The sequence below is a fragment of the Tenrec ecaudatus genome, chromosome 1 (assembly GCF_050624435.1).
Source record: "Tenrec ecaudatus isolate mTenEca1 chromosome 1, mTenEca1.hap1, whole genome shotgun sequence".
In the NCBI taxonomy this organism is placed as follows: Eukaryota; Metazoa; Chordata; class Mammalia; order Afrosoricida; family Tenrecidae; genus Tenrec; species Tenrec ecaudatus.
The window spans coordinates 14,658,660-14,679,267 of record NC_134530.1 but is presented as its reverse complement, the minus strand read 5'-3'; the positions used below and the strand labels follow the sequence as shown (position 1 = coordinate 14,679,267).

The window sequence follows — 20,608 nt, the reverse complement described above, 5'->3', positions numbered from 1 at the left end:
AGTCAGTCAGCCTTTCCTTTCTTTTTCTCTCTCAATCCATGGTCAGACACTTCTAAGAGGGATCCATCTATTTTCTCTCTGCCATCTCAAAGAATATAAGCATAGCCTCTACCCCTAGTCACCAGAAAACCTGGTTTCCATACCCCATCATTGTTCTTCCACCAGATTTTCTCCAGATCAGCTTTCTCTGTGGGTGTAGAAAAATGTTTCTCTGCTCTAGTTATATTAGAACCTTTAGGAAGGAATAAAAAAAATTAGAGTCAGCAGGGCCAAATGGAGTTTGCTATTTGCTGTATTGTCTTTCATTTCTCCCTTCTGTTTAGATTATTGGGTTTTCAATGTGGCATGTGCCCGTTCAATGAGGGCTTGCCCTTGGGGATTGTAAGGGATCCCTGTTATGTGATGAATATTCAAATCTAGATAAAAATTGTGAAATCTCTTGCTAGTGTAGGCAGGGCCATTGTCTGTCTTCAAATGTGTAGGGGTGCCCGTAACAGCAAAACAGGATAGCAAGTGGCTGAGGACATAGTTTGTAAAGTCACCAGCCATGGCTGATGCCCATAGAAATCCCGAGAAGGTACTATTGTGACATGTACAGCTCCTAGCATCCAAATGAGAGTACGTGAGCAACATCCATCTGCCTTCCATTGGTCACCACGAGGATTTACCCTGCCAGAGCCTTCTATGAGTGAGCCGTGCTAGCAGTGAGAACACCCTCGGATAATCTACCTGGCCTGTGCCCATGTTAGGTGGTGTGGACCCCTTAGGCTGGCAGCACTATTGTGTAATCGTTGGTGTTCTGCCTGTGGAAGCTCTAGAGTAGTGAATGCCTCTTGTGTCCGCATGTATGCACTGGCATTTCCCTGGTAACTGTGTGTGTGCTCTTGTGTGTCCTATGAAGAAAGGTTGAGAGCATGTTCTGTAGGGGGAGGTCAGATGCTTACAGACATCCTCCCTGAGGGCTGTTAGTCACCAGACTACAGGGTAGGCCTCCCTGCTGCTGGGGACAATGAACTATTTCTGCCTGAGGCTTGCGACGCCGTACCAATAATTGTCTCTATCAGTTGAGCCAGGGAAAAGGCCAAACCGGCTCTGTGACATCCAAAGTTAGGCTGCCATCCTGTATCTAGGATCTGCCCATCTTGCCACATGTATACTCCCAATCCCCCCTCTTCCTATTACATGAATACCCCTAGATCACCCCCTCCCATTACTGTTACCTATAGCGCAACCCCTTCCTGTGACCTATGTCATCACCTGTAATTAGGGGAATTGCCAGTCCCCAGAGAATATAAAAGCCTGGGCTAGCATTAAAGTCTATCTCTCACTTAACGTGGACCACCAAGCGGGTCTGAGGTGAGCATGCTACTACAAATTGTGTCTGACTCCATTTATTTCGATGTTTCTCTTCTATCTCTCTTCCTCTCTATGACTTTATTATAATCTTTGCTTATTATCACTGTGAAGTTGTGCCTACCAGACCCCCAATGATGTGTTAGGGGCTGGCTTCCCCTGTCAATGTTCTTATTTGATTCCACAAACTGGGGCATAAATTGCGAATGTCAGAGTGTGGAGATAACAGGAACACATCTCAATAGCAAGGATGAGGGAAGAAAGAGGGAATACTACAATGGACCATAGTGAAATCAAAAGGATAATTACATGTACTATGAAGGACTGTATTACAATGAATTCAAAAACTTGGAAGACATAGATAGATTCTTGGGGGAAAAATCCCTCCCTAGATTATTCCCAATGGCCATCAAGAACCTCAACAGACCCATATCAATAGGAGAAATAGACAAGGCTATCAAAGAATTAGGAACCAAGAAGGCACCGGGTCCAGACAGATTCACTGGTGTATTCTATCAAGCATTCAGGGAAGAACAGACACCAATCCTACCAAAACTCTTCCAGACCATAGACAAAATCCTTCTATGGAGATAGCATTAGACGGTGACCTGACAGAGTGGGCATAAAAGTTCACGAAGATCTCGAGGCCTGGGGGTCACCATAGGTTTGTCGATTTGTTTGATCCATTAGAAGAACCAACTTTTAGCAGCATTGATTCCCCCCCCATAGTTTTCTTATTTTCTCTTTCATTATTCTCAGATCTAATTCTTATTATTTCTTTTCTTTTTTTGTTAGTTGGATTTTCTTGCTGACTCTGCTCTAGTTGCTGTAAATTTTGTGCCAGTGTTTCAATCATAAGTCTCTCCTCCTTTTTTATGTGTGCATGTAATGCTGTGAGACTTCCTTTGATGACTGCCTTTGCTGTGTCTCATGAGTTTTGGCATGGCATGTTTTCATTCTCATTGGTTTTTAAAATTTTCCTAATTTCATCTCTGATCTGAGGCAGTATGCTCTACTTTTGCAGGAGAGAGTTATTTATTCTCCAATGGTTTGCCCTTGATTTCTTTATGTTCCTTTGGTTTATTCCCAATCTTATGGCACAGTTGTCAGAGAGAGAGGTCTATATGCTATCAATGTGCTCGAATTTATGTAGCTTCGACTTGTGCCCTAGCATGTGGTCTATTTTCATATATGTAACATGTGGACTTGACTAGCATGAGAATTCTTTTTTGTTTGGGTGGAGACATCTACCAGGTCAAGTTATCTAATTGTAGTGTTTAGATGTTTAGTCACCTTGTTGAGTTTTTTTCCCGAGTGATCTATCTTTCTCAGAGCAGTGTATTGAAGTCGTCTACTGTAAATGTTGAGGCTGTGATTTCTTTCTTCATCTTTTGCAGTGTTTGCTTGACATATTCTGCTGGATGCTTGTTTGTTGAGTAAACGTTTAGAATGCTTATTGGTTCTTTATGCAATGCTCCTTTGAGCACTATATACTGTCCATCCTTATCTCTTTTATGGTTTGCACTATGAGGTCAAATTTGTCTGCGATTAGGATTGCAACCCCTTCTTTTTTTGAGTTACGCTTTGCCTGATATTGTCTCCATCCCTTGATTCTCAGCCTGTTTTTATCTGTAATGGTGAGATGTGTCTCCTGTAGGCAGCAGATAGAGGGTTTGTGTTTTCCAAGCCAGTCTATTAGCCTCTGTCTCTTAAGGCCAGAGTTCAAACCATTACTATTCAGGGTTATTACATCTATCTGTGGACCCTGTGATGTCGTTTTAGCTCTCTTGTGTTGGGTGTTTTCCTACCTCCCTTTTTTTCTGTAGGTTTGCATATGTGTATTTGTGGTTGATTCTTGCCTTCTTTCCATCGTTGAACCAGTTCTATCTTGGGGCTGTTTTCCCTTTGATGGTCTCTGGGTGGAGTTGTTCTGTATGCTGGTCTCATGTATGTGCTTGGCGAGTGTTGTTCTTCTGTCCATACTGGGTCAGTGAGGATCTTTTGTAGTGCTGGGTTCCTTTTAGCATATTCTTCAAGGCTTTCCTTGTCCAGGAAGACTCTCATTTCTCCCTCAATTTTGATACATACTTTGACCGGATAGAGTATTCTTCAGTTTGTGTTATTTTCCTGCAATTTTCAGGATATGCTGATTGACTGTCTCCTCTTCTTCATAGTGTCTGCTGACAGGTCTGAGCATATTCTTATCTGCTTGCCTTTATATGTGGTTGCCCGTTTTTCCCTAACTGCTCTCATAATGTTCTCCTTTTCCTCAAAGTTGGATAGTTTAACAACTATATTGTCTTGGTGACTTCTTCTGGAGATTCAGTCTTGCTGACGTTCTTTTGGCCTTCTGGCTAGTTGCCTGGTTTTCATTCATTAAGTTAGGGATTTTTTTTCCAAACATTCCATCACTATTTTGGATGCTGCTTTCCTTGATGTGCATTCCTCCGGCAGGCTGATAATTCGGTTGTTGTTCCTTCTCATAGCGTCAAACATAGCTCTGAGGTTTTCTTCAGCTTCTCTGGTGGACTTGTTAGATTTTTTTTAACATTTATTAATTTCTGCTTGAGAATCCTCTAGGTCACGGGTGTGGTTCTTTGCCTCCCCCATTCTCTGGGCGATGTCTGTGAGTTTTCTCTACGTTTTAGTTATCTCGCCCTTTAACACCTGTATTTCCCTTTGGTGCAGGGCTTTTAATTCCTCTATCATGTCCTCCTTTTGCTGTAATGCTTCCCTCATGTCCTGTATGGCTCCAAGCAGCATTCTGAAGATTTCTTTCTGTGGGAGGTCAACCTCTGCCTTTTCTATGACTGCTGTTAGGTCCAGGTGTTCCTCGGGCCTTGGATTTTGTTTCTCTTTTCTTGTTCAAACTGTGGAAGCAGCTTGCTGTTTTTTGTTCAATTTGTTGGAAATTGGTGCCATTTTCCTGGGTGTTCCAGAGCCCTGGGTTCTGTCTTTGGGAGGTTGGTGTTGGTGTTTCAACTGGTTGCTTGTAGCCACTGTCTCGCGGGCTTGTTTCACCACTTTCTTACTGGGGATTCCCTCTTGCCTTGGCCTATGGTTTGTACTGCAGACACCTTTAGGTCCCCTTAGAGGCTGTTTGGAGCTGTGCATGCCGCGGTCTGATAGACCGTATTTGCCCCAGTGCAGGGCAGTGTATTGAGGGTATTGATATGGGGTTTGGTGCTCTATTTCTGGTGAGGTGCACTTCCCTCAGGTAGGCAGGAGAGAGGGAGCCGGGACTGGTGTGCAGATGCACTGCTTGGAGCCCAAATGCTGGGACAGAGTGAGCAGGGAGAAGGGTGAATGCTGGGAACAAGCCGGAATGGTTTGGGTTCCTATGCCACAGCTGCAAAAACCTCTGCCAGACTTGGGTCATCTGCCTGGCAGGCCTGAAGCGGTGTGGCAGGATGGAAATCTCTGCGTGCTTGTGTGTGTGTCCCCGCGCAAGGGTAGGCACCTGTATGAGGTGAGGGGTGGGTGTCAGGCAGGCTTAGGGCGGGGGCTGTCTGCCAATCCGCAAGGACCGCCATTGTGGGCTGGCATGGCTTGTCTGAGACCTCTGAGCTTGCGGCTGGTCTGATTGGTGGTTCCCATGGAGCACAAAGGCAGCAACCTCTCCTTCTGCCTGGCTGTGGCTGTGCTGGGAGAAGGGGGGCGGGTCTGCCTGCTGGACTGCTAGGGGTGCCCGGTTTGGTCCCAAATCTGCAGGGATGGGGTATGCCGGCTGGCACGCACACAGACCCTGGACACCCTGAGGCGGGTGTTGGGGCACTGGGTTCTGACAGCAGTTTTTGGCAGAGCGGTGTCGGGTACAGCCTCCGCTGTGCACCTGGCTGCCCTGTGGTGCAGGTCCTGGCAGAGCGGACACACAGAGTGCGGCACCAGAGAAGTGAGGGTCTGCAGAGCCCTGGCAATCCAGTGTGGTCCACCTCTGGGTCAGAGAGATGCTCTGAGTGGTCTTGGGAATTGAACAGGCAGATTTGATACCCCTACTCCGTCCCCAACTCTCCCCACTCACCCACCTTGGAGTTCCGGGCGTGAGCTACCTATCTGGTGACCATCCTCCTGGTGTCCCCTGTTTCATATTTTAAAGAGATCTTTAGGCAAATGGATTCTGTCCAATAGTGTTGCTATGGGTCTTAATCCACAGGATGGCAGAACACTTTATTTATTTCTATATTTTGCAAATTTTCCCCATGCAATATATCTGTTTGTTTCCTTTTCTGGAAATGAACCTCTTTGTCACTAAACACTCCAAGTCAATTTTCAGTTTATTTTATTCTGCCCCCCCCCAAATTCTGACTATTATTGTCATTTAAGGGATTGGGAAAATGGTGGGCTATTTACTAATCAAGTAAGTACTTTTTTAACTGCACACTGTATGTGTTTACAGAGTCCATCTCAAGAAATGAAATCAACAGTAATATCCTGTAAGTCTTCTATAGCTTTGCTTCTCACCCCCCCCTCTCCTCCTGCCACCCTCCCTTCTTACTCAGTACCCTAGCCCTCCCTTCTTCCTGCTCTTTCTTGCCCCTTATCTCTGGACATCTCATAGCCATGCAAGCCTTTTCTTTCCTTTTGTAAACCACATTTCTTTGTTTTTCCTTATAATAATGGTGTTATTTGTGTAAATATCTAATATTGGTCAAACTTTCTCACCATAATGTTCTCTGTCTAGGTCCTTGTCTTGCAGCGTATAAAAGAGTTTTCTGTTTGTTTGGAATTTTTTTAAGCACAATATTTCATTGTACATATGTAACCCAGCTTGCTCATCCATTCTTCTATTACGGGGGATTTGGGTTGTTTTGAGATTTTGACATTATAGAACATGCTGCAGTAAGCAGAGATGTACATATGCCTGTTCATGTTGTTTTCTTTATTTCCTTAAGACATAGTCCCAGTAGAGAGACTACTGGGTCATAAGATATTTTTATTTGCATTTGGTTAAAGAAGTCCCATACTGATTTCCTTAATGGTGGTACAGTTCTCCAGTCCTACCAGCACTGTGATTGCATTTGGGTCTCTCCCCATTCTCTCCAGCATTTATGATTCCTTCTTTCATTGACTCTTACTAAAAGGGTGCTTTGCATTTGTATTTCTCTAATTGCTCATTAATGTGACTATTTCTTCCTAGGGTTTTGGGCCACCTGGATGTCAAATTTGGTAAGATATCTATTCATGGCATGTGTCCTTTTTGATTGTCTTATTTTTGTTGTTAAGATGTTGTAGCTTTCTATAGATTTGGGGGATTATCCCTTTACCTGATGTATTATCACTGAGTACTTTATCCCAAACAAGGGGTTCTCTGTTGACTGTTTTCATGAAATATTTTGATGTGCATATGTAATGCATTTTCACTAGGTCCCAGTTTTTAATTTTCAATTTCCATGTATTATAATTTTTTGAGTTAATCATTCTATGGTTGATTTCTAAATTTATGGCATTGTGATTAACATGATGTTTTGTAGTACATCAATGTTTTTTTAATTTACCGATGCTTCTTTCATGACCTAAAATATGACCTGTTGTGGAATAGCTACCATAAATGCCAGAGAGATAGTGAATGGAATTGCTGTGGGTGAGCTTTTCTAGATAGACCTGAGATCAACTTTGATGGTATCCCCTGTATCTTTGCTGTTATTCCTTAGAATTGATCAGTCTTTAGTTGAAAGTGAAGTATTGAAGTCTCCCAGGATGGTATAATTTGATCTATTATTCTCTTCATTTCTTTAAGAATTTGATTGATATGTTTTTATGCATTTTCATTTGGTGCTTTTATGTTACTGAAAGTTATGGTTTCTTGATCAGTTAAGGCTTTCATAATTGAATAGTGACCCTATTTGTCATTTATTATATCATTAATCTAGATGTCTATTTTGTCAGAGATTAATAGTGCTACTATATTTTACTTGTGATTACTGATAGCTTGGTATATTTTCCCCATCCTTTGACTTTTGAGTTTATGCTTATCTTTGCTTTATGGCATTAAATGTGACCAAACCTGGAGAAGGTTCCATGTGTACTAAAAAAAAGAAAAGGTATAATGTGTTTTGTTGGGTGAAGTTGTCCTTCGTGTGTCTAAGAGATCAAGTTGGTTGTATTGCTTAGTTTTTCTTTATGTTTCTTAATTTTCTAGATAATTTTGTCATTTGCAAAATTGATGGGAAATGGAATAATTCATTCCCATTTGCTGTGTTGATCACAAGATGAACTCTACAGACCATGGGCCATACGTTGAGGGCGAGCTTGGTGTCAATGGTCTTTAGTGCTATTGTGGAACATCTAGGGCATGGTCAGCAACGTTTTTGGCTCTCACAGGATCCTCTCTTTTGGGAATTACAAGAAATCCCAAAGGAAATTTTTAACTAACTGCCACACTGTCTTTTCTGATTCTACCATCCTCAGCACATTAGAAGAACTTCTATCTCCTTAGTATAGATGGATACAGACCAGCATGAGGTCGTTCCAGAGCCTTGCTCTCCCTCTTCCCTGGTTAAATCACCGCAGGTAACAGTGGAAGAAGTTGCCTAGATATATCTTTCTTGTCTTTTAAAAAAATGTTTCTTCCTTGTTGAGAACATCCACATCACAACACTCATTTACCCAGTAACTACTTCATGTACAAGCAATTGTCGCTGACGCATGATGTCCCTCCAGTGGTGTGACCATTCTCACCTACCTTTCCCCAGATATCCTCCTCCATTCTCATTAATTCATTATATTTAAGTTTCCTATCGAATAAGTACCTGTCACTGCACGAATACCTGGCTGTGGTGACAAAAATGGCTTTATAGTAGGTTTTGAGGTGAGATACTGCAAGACCACCAGCTTCGTTTTTCTTCTCGAGGAGTTCTTTGCCTACCTGGTTTTCTCTCTTGTGGAAAAGAGAAAAAAATTATTAAAAATACAAACAGGAAAAATAATGCACAGTAAGAGACTCAGGAGTCGTTATTTTATGTCTGCTTGGGTTCTAAGCTTTGTCCATCAGCTTTGACTCTGATATGGACATTAACTTGTGGATTGATGAGATGTTGCAACTAGAGGACACAGAAAGTCAATGGAAAGCAAAGAGAAAAAATAATCATATTTCTCCCTCGTCACTACTTTTGCGACACTTGTTTAAGAAGTCTTATTAAAGATTTATTATAAGAATAGTGCACAACATAAAGAGTGGGAGGTTATTGGAATGTTAGAACACAGAGCAACAATCATGCCAACAGAAGATGGCTGGATCGATCTCTTGTCTTTGGTGGAAATCAGGTGGTGCATCCAGTTTTCCAGTTCTCTCGCTGGGGTCACTTTCTTACTGCTTTCTTTCCTACACCTAACATGTCATCCTTTCCCAGATACTGGTCCCTCTTCTTAGTAAGTCCAAAATAAATGAGATAACTCCTCACAATCTGAGTATGCTTCTGACAGAACTGATTTGCTTGTTCTACATCTCTAAACAGGAAGCAAAGGGAGGAGCCAACATCCTTGGGCGGGTCCAGCAGTGAACTCGCTGGGTTTGAGGCCACCAGGAAGAGGAGATTTGGTAGAAAATTCCTGCGATCCATGTCTGAAAGATGATGAAAGAGCTGGTTACTACGCTAACCCCCCATCCCAGCAGCCACTTCCATCCATCTGCAAACTACATTGCCCCCGGTCAGGTCGCTGTGACAGTCCTTGTCGGACAGAAAAACTGCGGGGAACAACTAACCTGAAAATCAACACCAGGGGCCCTTCATGACCATGTAGCTCTTCAAGCTCTCAGAAACGGGGTGGCCTAGCCTTCATTTATGTAACTCGCCTCTCGGGAGTTTCAAACCAGGCACTTTTCAGTGAATAAACCAGGCTTTGACCGGTTCCCATGGACAAAATCCTGTGACATACTTCCTCCTCAGGTACAGGTGAGGATGCCATCCGTGGGGCCGGACTCCATGTTGGGGGACGAGCCCCAACGTGGGCAGGGAGACAAGCCTGGAGATCTGCTTCTGCCCAGAGACCAGCAAGAAAGTCCTTTAAAGCACAGTTCTACTTGCTACAGCTGGGAGCGCAGCGGGTCAGTCTGACAACCCTATTTATGGGTTTCTATTCCCTGTAACACATTGGTAGGTTTGGGGCGCCAGGTAGGGGCCCCGATGGGGCACGTGGGCAAGGGTTCAGCTGTGAACCTAAAGTGTTAGGCTTCAAGCCACCAGCCCTTCCGGAGAGCGATGTGAGCACCCTTGGGGCCAGGTGGGCTTGCCACGCGGGGTGGCTCTCAGCTGGGGCTGTGGGCTTTCCTGCCACACACCAGGGGCTCACAAGGACCTCTGTGACCTCACTGACTCCGGGAGGACTTAAGGCCCTGCAGACGACTCCTACTTTGAGACGACAATGGTGACTCTACCTGACAAGAAGCAACAGCGTTGCTCTTGGGCAAACACCCAATTGCAAAGATTCACGACATTTTTATTCCCCAAACATCCAGCCCCGCGTCCGTCCCCACCACTTCGCATCATGCCCCCGCCCCCATCACCCTCCCAAGACTGGAATCCCCCGAACACTCTCCTTCCCGGGCCTGTGTTCAGCCAGGTGGCTGACCACAAGCAAAAGCCTGCCACCTACCAGCAGGTAAGACTGGGGGCTCAGCACACATTGTGGGGGAGGGCGAAAGCAGCCTGTGCCCTGCCTTTAGCTACCTAGGTCCGTGACAAACGGGAGGCTTTGCCAGTCAGGCACCGACCTATTCTCTCAAAGTTAGCAGGCCGAAGGGATTCCTCCGACACAGAATGAGCCTATGGGCCAGAGGGTATTTCTGAGGCTAGCGGGCTTTCAGAAAGCAAGAAGCCTCAACTTTCTCTTTGAAAAAGGGCTGGTGAGGAGGAACAACTGACCTTACTGTTAACAGTTCAACATATAACCTGTGGCACCACCAAGGAACCCATTTAGGAGTTCAAATTCAGAGTTCTCTCTCTCTCTCTCTCTCTCTCTCTCTCTCTCTCTCTCTCCCTGTCTCCTTTTTCATCCATTTATGCTTCATATGGTCTCTTAGAACTCAAAAGAGATGGGCTCATAAACCTCTCTGCAGTCATGTCGGAAACTCACTGCCATAAATCCCTGCTGACTCACAGTGACCCCACAGGACTTGGTAGAAGTGCCCCTTGGGGTCCGGAGACTGGAGCGCTTTAAGGGAGTAGAAAGCTTCATCTTTCTGTGGAGCGTGTGGAGGGCTGGGATTAGTCACTGCTGACTTCCTGGTTAGCAGACCCAATGCATGACCCCCGGGAGGCCAGCAGGGCCCCTCTCACAAGTGTGGTGGTTGACAGCATGTTGAGAATGTGAGGCAAGACAGAAAAGGCCGACTATCACACAAAGGTGGGCCATCTCAAAAAACTCCCAAATCAAGAAAATTTTAAATTATCATTCAAAAAAGATCGACCCACTCGGGAATTTGCCAGGGCAGTTCTACTCTGCGGGTGGGGCGAGTGTTGGTCAGAGTTGGCCCGATGACAGTGGGTTTGGCTGGGTTTGGCCTGGTCCTCTGTAGGCTTCCAGTCTGCTCAGCCCTGAAAGACTCCATGGAGGAGAATGCATCCGTCACATCTGTCTTCTCTTGCTGGTTGATGTGGACTGCTGACCATTGGGCGAGCAGTGGGTTGCTTACCTACCGCAATTAAGACGCTGGTTAAGAGTTGCCACGAGTATCTCTTGGGTAGAATACCTCAATTCCTAAGCCTCTCTAGGCGAGCCCAGTGTCCCGAACCAAGCAGAATGGATTGGCAAGAGCTTCCGACCTGGGCAAGGAGAGGAGAGCCCATGACATTGGGTGGGGATCTCTATCTGGCCCACAGCTGTTGGATACTGGAGAAGTCCTGATGGTCCCCATGGGGGACGCAAGGATGGACAAGGAGGGGGCCTGGTGGAAGATTCTGCTCTCTGGAGCCGTCGCGGGAACCGTGTCCCGCACCAGCACTGCCCCTCTGGACCGGACCGGAGTGCACATGCAGGTGTGGGCGTGGGGCCTGCACTACATCCATTGGGGATTATTGGACGGGGCTTACCCGGTTTCAGGGTGGGGCTCTAGGGTATTGTTGGAGATACAGGAAGGAGATTGTGGTTTTGGTGGATGGGGACAAGGGTCAGAAATAGAGCCCAGGGGTGAGGGGGAAGTTTGGAGTGACGGAGGGAGCCTGATTTGGAATGGGGCTGGCTGCACCCAGATCCGAGGAGCTGGGAGCTGCAGGTGGGGCTGGGTTGAAAATGGAGAGGGCATCGGGGAGGGGTTTGTCCAAGGGTCAGGTCTTTTCCACCCTCAGGTTTACTCTTCCAAAAAACTCCTTATGAACCTGCTGGGGGGGTTACGGAGCCTGATCAGGAGGGAGGTTTCTGCTCACTGTGGCGCGGCAATGGTATAAACGTGCTCAAGATCGCCCCTGAGTATGGGATCAAGTTTCTCGTCTTCGAACAGGTAGGAAGTGATGGGTGTCTACAGGCCTGCCCTCCGGATCACACGAGCCCCCCTTCCCAGCCCTCTGTCTCCTGTCCGAGTCCTCAGGCCCTCTCCAAAGTGGGCTTGAGGCTGGAAGGCCCAGGAGCTGTGCTCACCTTCCTCTCTCCTCGCTCGGGCCGCAGTGTAAAACTCACTTCGGGGAGTCCTCAAACCCCATCTTTCAGGAGGATGTCTTGGCGGGGTCTCTGGCAGTGGCTGTTTCTCAGATGCTCATCAACCCCTTGGAGGTAACTGAGAGCCTGCTCAGTGGGCGGACTTGCGAGATGAAGCGACTGCAGCCCTTACCTACTGAGCAATGACTCCTGTGCCCCAGGCATCCTGCACAAAGCACCGTGTTCGACCCTCACCAGGACCTGCCACATGCTCTGCCAACTCCATTTGGTTGGTGGTTGCTGTCAGATTGGCTGTGATGCTAAGTAACCAGGCCATGGAATTCTTGGGCACCTCCTTTGCATGTGACAGCTGGGCATTGACTGAGAAAGACTGAAGAATCATCGATGCCCTCGAATGATGATGCTGGTGAGGGATATGGTCGGTTCCCCGGACTGTCAAATGAACTCCCAGACCTGCCAGAATGCTCTGAGAGGCAAGGATGGCGAGACTTCGGCTCCTAGACTTTGGCCATGTTCCTGTCCAGTGAGCAGGACCCTCAAGGAGATGGGTGGATACAGTGGCTGCAACCCCGGCAGAAACATCAGAAGCACAGTTAAGATGACGTATGATGGGGGTTGGTTCCTGCTGCTCCACTGAGTCCCTATGAGTCAGAACCGAGTCCCCAGCATGTCACAGGAACCACTGCGCATGACAGCAGGGAACACTGCGCGGACAGAGACACCCAGTAGTCCCCTTTGGGGATAATGTTAATCCATCTCCGGGAAATTGGCCCTTGTTTTTTACTGACCTCCTCCTTTCGCAACCAGGACATCTTTTTTTATCACCACTGGGTCTCATGGTCACTCAGCCAAAGTCTTGCTGTCCTCACATCTCAGAAGCCTCTGCTGGCGTGGCCCTAAGCCGGGCTCCTCCTCGGGGATCCCATCGTCCAGATACTGTTCTTGCCAATACCGTCTTTCTTAGGCATAGACTGATTGCCCAACTGTTACGTGCATATGACATCACCATGGCTTTCAGCTGAGTCCTGCCTGTGGCATTGTGGCTCTTGAACACTTCTCAAGAGGGGTGTTGCACAAGTGCCCAAGGCAGCCTGTCCCTTGAGTGCCTGATTGCGGCTCCAGTGGGAGCTAGTGGCTGATCTGAGCCAGACGGAAACCCTTGACTGCTTTGCTCTTGGCTCTTTGCGTCACTCTGTTGTTTCTTGGTCCAGTTCTGACGTCGGTGGTTTCCTCTGTGTTGGGGTGCCATCCATCCTGACGGCTGTAGTCTTTGATCTTCATCGGTAAGTACTTCCAGTCAACTTTCCTCCCAGCCAGCAAGGCTGTGTCCTTGGCACCCGGCAGGCTCCTCAATGGCCTTGCTCGGCTCCTGATTCCACGTACTTGTTGGCATCGCCCAGCATCTGGGATCACTGTCTGCACACAGGATGGAATCCTGAAGACAAGGAGGGGATCCGACGTTGAAGCACAACTTCCCTGGTTTGAAATCATGTGGTCTTCCTGCCTCTGCTCATGTGTTCATATGAATGTGGGGACACAGCTGGTGTGGTTAAGGGAGCGTGAACATCAATTGTTTTGTGTTTCTAGTGTCCAGCATGTAGTTGACGAGACCAGATATGGCTGGGGATACAATCCCAGACAGTACACCTGAGGCACAGTTACCACCCTTCAGTCAGGAAGGCTGGCACGGGACGGGAATGGTTTCAGCAGAGCTTCTAGACCAAAGCTTCCCAGAGTGGGTGGGCTTGAGCCTGGAGGGAGCACGGAGGGAGGCGTGCTGAGAAGACCCAGTGAGGCTGCAGAAACAGATCCCTACACATTATGTGGTACCATTGGCTTTAGTAGTAAAGTGTTGCTTTGCCAGCGGGTCATGATTTTGTTCTGAAAGGGGGTAGAAAGCAAAGTAAAATTGGGCACAACTCTTGTACCGGATAAACCAGGAAGCAAGGGCTGGCCATCTACTTGCCACACTCGTGTATAAAACCCTGGGGGGTTGCCCCCTGACAGATGAGGTTAACAAACCTGGAGAGTGAGTGTCTGTTTTCCTGGGGCGGGTGTTTGATTTGAGGCAGGGCTGGCTCCAGGGCACTTAGCCCCATATGTCCCACTCACTGCACTTCTCCGGGCTCCAGAACAGGGATGCCCATAGGGGTTCTGAGGACCCTCCTCACCAGTGTCCCCTTGACGACCGTGGACAGTCTCACCGACCTCTGAGGGCCTGGAGGCCCACCCCGTTGTTGAGCTGTGCCAACAGGGCTCCTTGCACAGGGACAGGGCATGAGTCCCCCATGAGACTACTGACAGGAGCTCCCTGGCCTCCCTGCCTCCACAGGTGCTGAAGATCCGCCTCACGCTGGGACGCACAGGCCAGTACGATGGCCTAGGTGACTGCGTCGGCCAGATTCTTCGCCGCGAAGGCCCGGCCGCGTTCTATAGGGGTTATGCGCCCAACATGCTTGGCATCATCCCTTATGCCTTCACTGACCTGGCTGTCAATAAGGTTGGCAGAGGTGGGGGTGAGGTTGCTGTAGGCGGCATTGACGTGGCCCAGGACTAGGGCCAATTCTGAGCCTTCTCTGGCCCCCTACCCCTTGCAGATGATGAACAACATACGGGTAAAGAGCAGAGGGGATAACGAAGAACACAGCCAGGCTTACAACATCTACACACAGACGGTGTCCACAGTGTGTGGCCAGATGGCTAGCTATCCCCTGACGCTATTAAGGACCAAGCTCCAAGCAAAAGGTCTGCCTGCCCCTGATGAGACCCACTTTGTGGCCCCACCAAATGCCCTCAGCACATCCCACACCCCCATTCTCCTTACTTGGCCCTGACCTCTTAGGCTGCCATCCAAATGCCTAGAACTCATACTTCCCCAAAAATCTTAACATCCTGTGCCATTTTCCCTCAGTCCCAAAGGTGATCTAGTCCTGGGTGACACACACCTCGACCCCGCCCCCACCCCGTGCATGTTTTCCTCCTGATCTTGTGACACAACACTTGCTGAGGAGATGGTGGCCAACTTACACATTCCCGTGTCGGAGGGAAGTTGGGAAACCCAGGGCTGTTTCGAGGGCCCCGTTTGGGGAAGGGCATCTCTAGGCCTTCCTTCCCTAGCATATATCGGTGGACTTCAAACTTCCAATTAGAAGCTGAGCCAATGTCCCAAGGATAGACCACGCAGGGACCCCAGGACACAGGACTCACACCCCCAAAGAGGCCAGCTTGCTCAAATAGACTCATGACACACCTGCACCATACATTCAGTTCGGAGATTCACATTGACCCAAATGGACAGAGCAGAATGACTCCTTAAGGTCTCTGAAGTTGTCCATCCTCACGGGAGCAGAGAGCTTCAGCATTCATCACTTGACACTGACTCGGGAACCCTAGAAGATGGGGTGGAATGCCATTGTGGGTGTCTGGGACTGTACCTCAACCATTATGGGAGTAGACAGCCTTGTCTTTTTCCCAGAGAGGCACTGGTGGGTACACACTGCTGGCTTTGAGGTGAGTAGACCAGACTCAACGCACTGGGCCACCTGGGCTCACTTCACCTTTAGCAGCTCCTCCTCACCAGGGTCCCCAAAACAACTCCTCAGATCTAATTCCCCAACTACCTTAATCACCACAACCCAACCCATCTGAAACTCTCAAAACAGACCAGAGCTCACTCCCTGACCTTGACAAAGCCTCTCTCCACAAGCCCCCTGAACACATGCCCAAGGCCCTAGCCAAACATAGGCATCCTCACCACAGTCACCTCTTTCAGGGGAATGGTCCAGAAACCCTTTCCCTACACGAGCGCCTGAAAACACCCTGAATGAAGTCTTTTGTTGCCGCCTCCACACTAGCTCATTTCCTCTGTAACATTCCAGACTCCATGCTTTTCCTATCAGCACACCAACACCCCCACTTCCTTTATTCTATGTGTAATAACTTGGCCTCATTCCTCATAGATACTGTGGAGGGCTCAAAGCCCACCATGCGGGCCATTTTCAGAGACATCGTGGCTGAGCAGGGCTGGCCGGGGCTCTTCCGAGGCCTAACACCCACTCTATTAAAAGTTATCCCGGCTGTGGCCATCAGCTGCACGGTCTATACAACAATGAAAAGCACCCTGGGAGTTTAGGTGAGAGCCAGACCACAGGTACATAGGGGTGATTAGGTGGGGACAGTCCCTTCAACAGTACATGATGTGACACCCGCTCCTCCTGACAGGCTCTCCTGGGGAGGACATGATTGTGTCCATGGAGGTGCCTGAAAACTCCAGGAGCAGGAGTAGAAGGCCAGCATGTGGTGGAAAACGCTGTTGGCAGACTGGTGGCCAGTTCTCTGACATGCACTGGCAGAGGCCCAGGAACCAACCCAACAACTTCATGCAGGTGAGGGGCTTTGGAGAGAACTGCCATCTCCCCAGGAGTATATGAACTTTGGATGAAAGGGTGCCAAGTGGCGGTTGTGTAATTAGGTCAATTGAAAGAGATATCAGACAAAATGAGGCATTCAATTGCTTACCTCTCAGACGTCCAGGATCTCAGCTGTCAGATCCGTGCAGGGAGGGGGGATATATTTCAGGTCAGGGCTTATATACACTTTGGGGACATGCAAGCACCCCTGGTTCCATTGTAAATGGGAGGGGTTGTACCTTCGGCATACTTGCAATAGGAAGGGACAGGCAAGGGGTATACACGCCACAGTAAGAGCAGGTACTAAGAGTATCCATGTGACAAGATTGGCGGCCTCTAAGGACCAGAAGGCAGCCAAATCTTGTACCTCCTGGAGTTGGATTCACCTGGCTTTGGGGCTGTCCTTCAGGGGAACAATCCACTGTCCCACTGATCAGGGAGTGGGCCACATCTCAGGTGGGACAGACTATATAGTCTGAATGCTCTAGATGGCCATAGCCCTCAGGCAGGAATCCTTGAAGCAGTTCACCTCCAAGTGACTAGCCATTGACCATGTGTTAGCAAGCAGCATCTTAGGTTTGGATAAAATATGAGGGAACAACCTGGGGAATAACCTACCTGTATGCGACACATTCCCAGCAACCTTGTGTCCCTGCCCAGGTCTACTCCTGCAAAACCAACAACCTGGATATCCTGGGGGACCTGTGGAGCATGGTCAATGCAGGTGCGGTCCACTCATTGTGCTGTGGCAATGACATGAACGTCCTCAAGGGAGAAACTAGAGGGCACACAAGTTGATCAAGTTCATGGCCCATGAACAGGAGGGAGCTGTGAGCAGGCATGGCATGGTAGGTAGCAGTGGGGGCTGGGCTCTTGGAGGTGAAGGGGCACTGCTAAGGCCCTGACACCTGTGCCTCCCACCCACAGGTTACATGGGCCATCCTGTGCCAGTAAGACATTCTGTGTGGACAGGAGAGCTCAATGGCTGGCTGCATGGCTAGTGCCAGAAATCAAACCTATATTCCAGAAAAGAAAGCATCATTGATCCAATGGAGGTGAGGAGGAGCTTGGGCCAACAGCAGGGGGAGCCCCCTTGCTGCTCCTGAGGCAGCACTCCTTTTGGAGTGTGGCAATGGGAGATAGGGTATCCAGAGAGAGTGATCAAGTGCCACCCTGTTGGCACCAACTCCTTGGATCCCAGAAGCCACAGAACAAGCCTTGCCTGTTCCCATGTCTTGGCCTCTGTGCTCCATAGCTATCTCATGGGCAGGTTTGCGAGAATAGGTTAGCAGGCATATAATCCTCTTCTTAGATTGGAAACTCTGCTGACCACAGTCTACCCTGAAGTCCCCACTGCCAGATAGGTGGCAGCTTCTCATGATGTCTCTTGTCTTAGAATGGTCCCGGTACTCTCCAGGTGCTGAAAACGAAGTTGACCCTGTGCCGGATGGGCCAGTACATGGGACTGCAGGACTGCTACCAGAAGATCCTAGGGAACTGGGGTCCTGGGCCTTCTACCGCAGTTAACTGACCAAAGTGCTGGGGGTCTTCCCCTATGCAGCCATCGACCTGGGCCTCTCTGAGGTCCTGGGGCTGCTCATCCCTGTCCGCCGAGTATGCCGCAGGCCTGCATCAAGGATACTTCCTGTTCCAAAGCGTCCAGGACTATCCTCCTGGCTCCCTACCTCTGACAGGGACGCCTCTCAGCCTTACCAGGCCACTTCCTGGCTGTGGGGGACAGAGGGGAATGAGGAGCCGCCCTTCTCTGTCCAGACCCCTGCAGTTTGACACATCATGGGACATGCTTTGTCCAATCCTCCCAGGGACTGTCTTGTGGGTTGCCTCCCGGTCAATCTCAATGAATTAGGACTGGCTCCGGATAACTGCCCTAAAGGTCTGATCCATTTCCGTAACCAAGTGGGGCCACAATACGAATTCAACAAGGATCGCGTTGGCCAGAAAATGGGACTTTCCATTCCCATATTCTCCGCGACGTTCACAACTCCGGTCATGAAACCTCAGAATGGTCTGAGATTCTGTACGTTCACGCCATCTTTTCCTCTGCTCTCGTCCCCCTTTCTGTGCCTCCTGCCAAACCAGCCAACGTCCTCCTTTCTCAATCCCCTGTGGTGGACTCTTCCAAACTCCGGAACCTCCCACCACCGCACACACTTCCCATCCTTCTGATAGCTTGGATGTTTTGTTCTTCACACTTCCCGATCCTCCACCCTAGTCCCTACCATCTCCTATGAGTCTGGAACCAACCCCACCACCTTCTCAGCCTTCAGAGCTCCCCAAACATCTGTCTCCCCCTCCGGAACCCCTCCACTCTCCTGTTGTTTGGGGTGGAAGACCCTATCCCAGTTCATGCGCTCTTCTCCCTGATGGATCTTTCTCAAATAGAAAAATGCTTACGGACATTTTCTAAGGACCCCACTACTTGTTTTAAAGACTTTCAAACCTCACACAAACGTATGACTTAACATGGATGATCTTTATATCGTCGTTACGTCTACTCTTAACCCTGATGAGCGAGAGCAGATTTTTTCAACGGCACAGCAGCATGCAGACAGGTCCACCTCACAGGTGCCACCATGCCCGTAGGCCCTCAGGCGGTTCGTAGGGGGACCTGACCTGATCTTATCAAACAGATACCCATGCTGGCTGAGAGGGCAGAGCTGGCCGAGACCGCTTGATACATGTTTGTTGGCCAGCTTACACGCCATCTCTCATAAAGCAGTTAAGTTTGACAAGCTAGGAGAAATTACCCAGCAGCCAAATGAAAACCTCGCACCTTTCCCTTCACACTTCACTGAAGCCTTAACACAGTATACTTGGTTGCACCCCACCTCTCCAGCCAGGGCTAATGTTTTAGACACTCGTTTTATAATGCACTTGGCAATATTCAAAAGAAACTTAACACTGCAGAGAATGGCCCTCAGCCCCACATCCGTGACCTGCTCAACATGGCCTTTAATGTTTTTAATGTCTGAGAGGTACAGGCTGAGGGAGTACATGAGTCCCAAGCCCAACAACAGACTAGTTGGCAAGCCCAGGCTTTGGTTGCCGCTTTAAGACCCCAGCTGAGCATTTAACCTTCCAGCATCTTGATGCCGCTTTAAATATAGCCAAGAAGGGCATTGGGCTAAACACTGTCCACAGCTGTGAGCAACGAGCAAGACTTGCCTGGGGTGCGGTCACAAGGGACACTGGAGAAGTGACTGCCCCTCAGCGCCTATCGTCGGAGGAACTCTCTCTCCAAGCCCTGACCTGCCCTTGGCACTGTTCGACCTGGCCAATGACAAGACTGAAGATGCGTGGACTCAACGACCCCAGTGACCCTGGATGAGTCTCAAGTGACTATCAAGGTAGCGTGCAAAGCAGTCTCCTTTTTGGTAGACACAGGAGCTACCTTCTCATTACTTCTTTCCTTCTCGGGCCCCACCTCTCCTTCCCAAATTATGGTTGTCGGTATACATGACAACCCATCAAAACCTTTGCTCACCCCTCCTCTGGTTTTAGATATAGGAAAGTCCTCTCTTTGCTATTCCTTCTAAATGATGCCTTCATGGCCTGCGCCGTGGCTGGGTAGGGAATCTCCTGTCTAAGCTGGGAGTTAGTCTCCAGTAGAAATGCTTCCTACCCACCTCTCCTTCCCCAGCAAACTTTTTGCTAAAGCTCTCCACCATTGAGCCTCCGCCCACGCCCTCCACTGCTCCACTGCCACACCACATAAACCCTGAGGTGTGGACACTTCCCGACAGCTTGTCGCAAAATATCATCCCCTTAAAGACCCTTCCACGTTCCAATCTCACCCCTAGTTTCCAATCTCCCTCACTCACGGAAGAGGCCTGAAACCCATCATGCAGCGCCTCCTATGTATCCAACATATTGTGCCTGCACACCCTGCGTGCAACACCGCTGTTTGGCCGTCAAGATGGGAGATGGGTCCTACTGCCTAGTACAGAACTTGCACCTTATTAATGAGGCTGTAGTCCCCACCTACCCAGTGGTCCATCACCCCTGCACTATCCTGTCTTGTAGTCCACTTGACAACACCCATTTTACCATATTCGACCTGAAGGACGCTTTCTTTACTGTCCCGCTGGATGCTTCCTGCTAGTTTATCTTCACATGGGAGGTCCCAACACCACAACCGCCTGCCAATATGCCTGGTCCGTTTTCCCCATGGGTACCACGACTCGCTCTGTTTGTTCAGCCAGGCGCTAACCACTGACCCTCTGCACTGTCCCCTC

General features: G+C 48.8%; 1 pseudogene; it reads left to right on the top strand.

Moving 5' to 3' along the window:
- Positions 1–9,837: 9,837 nt before the first annotated feature.
- The window catches only part of LOC142444487 (calcium-independent mitochondrial carrier protein SCaMC-3L-like), a 35,018-nt pseudogene continuing 24,247 nt past the window's right edge, over positions 9,838–20,608 (top strand).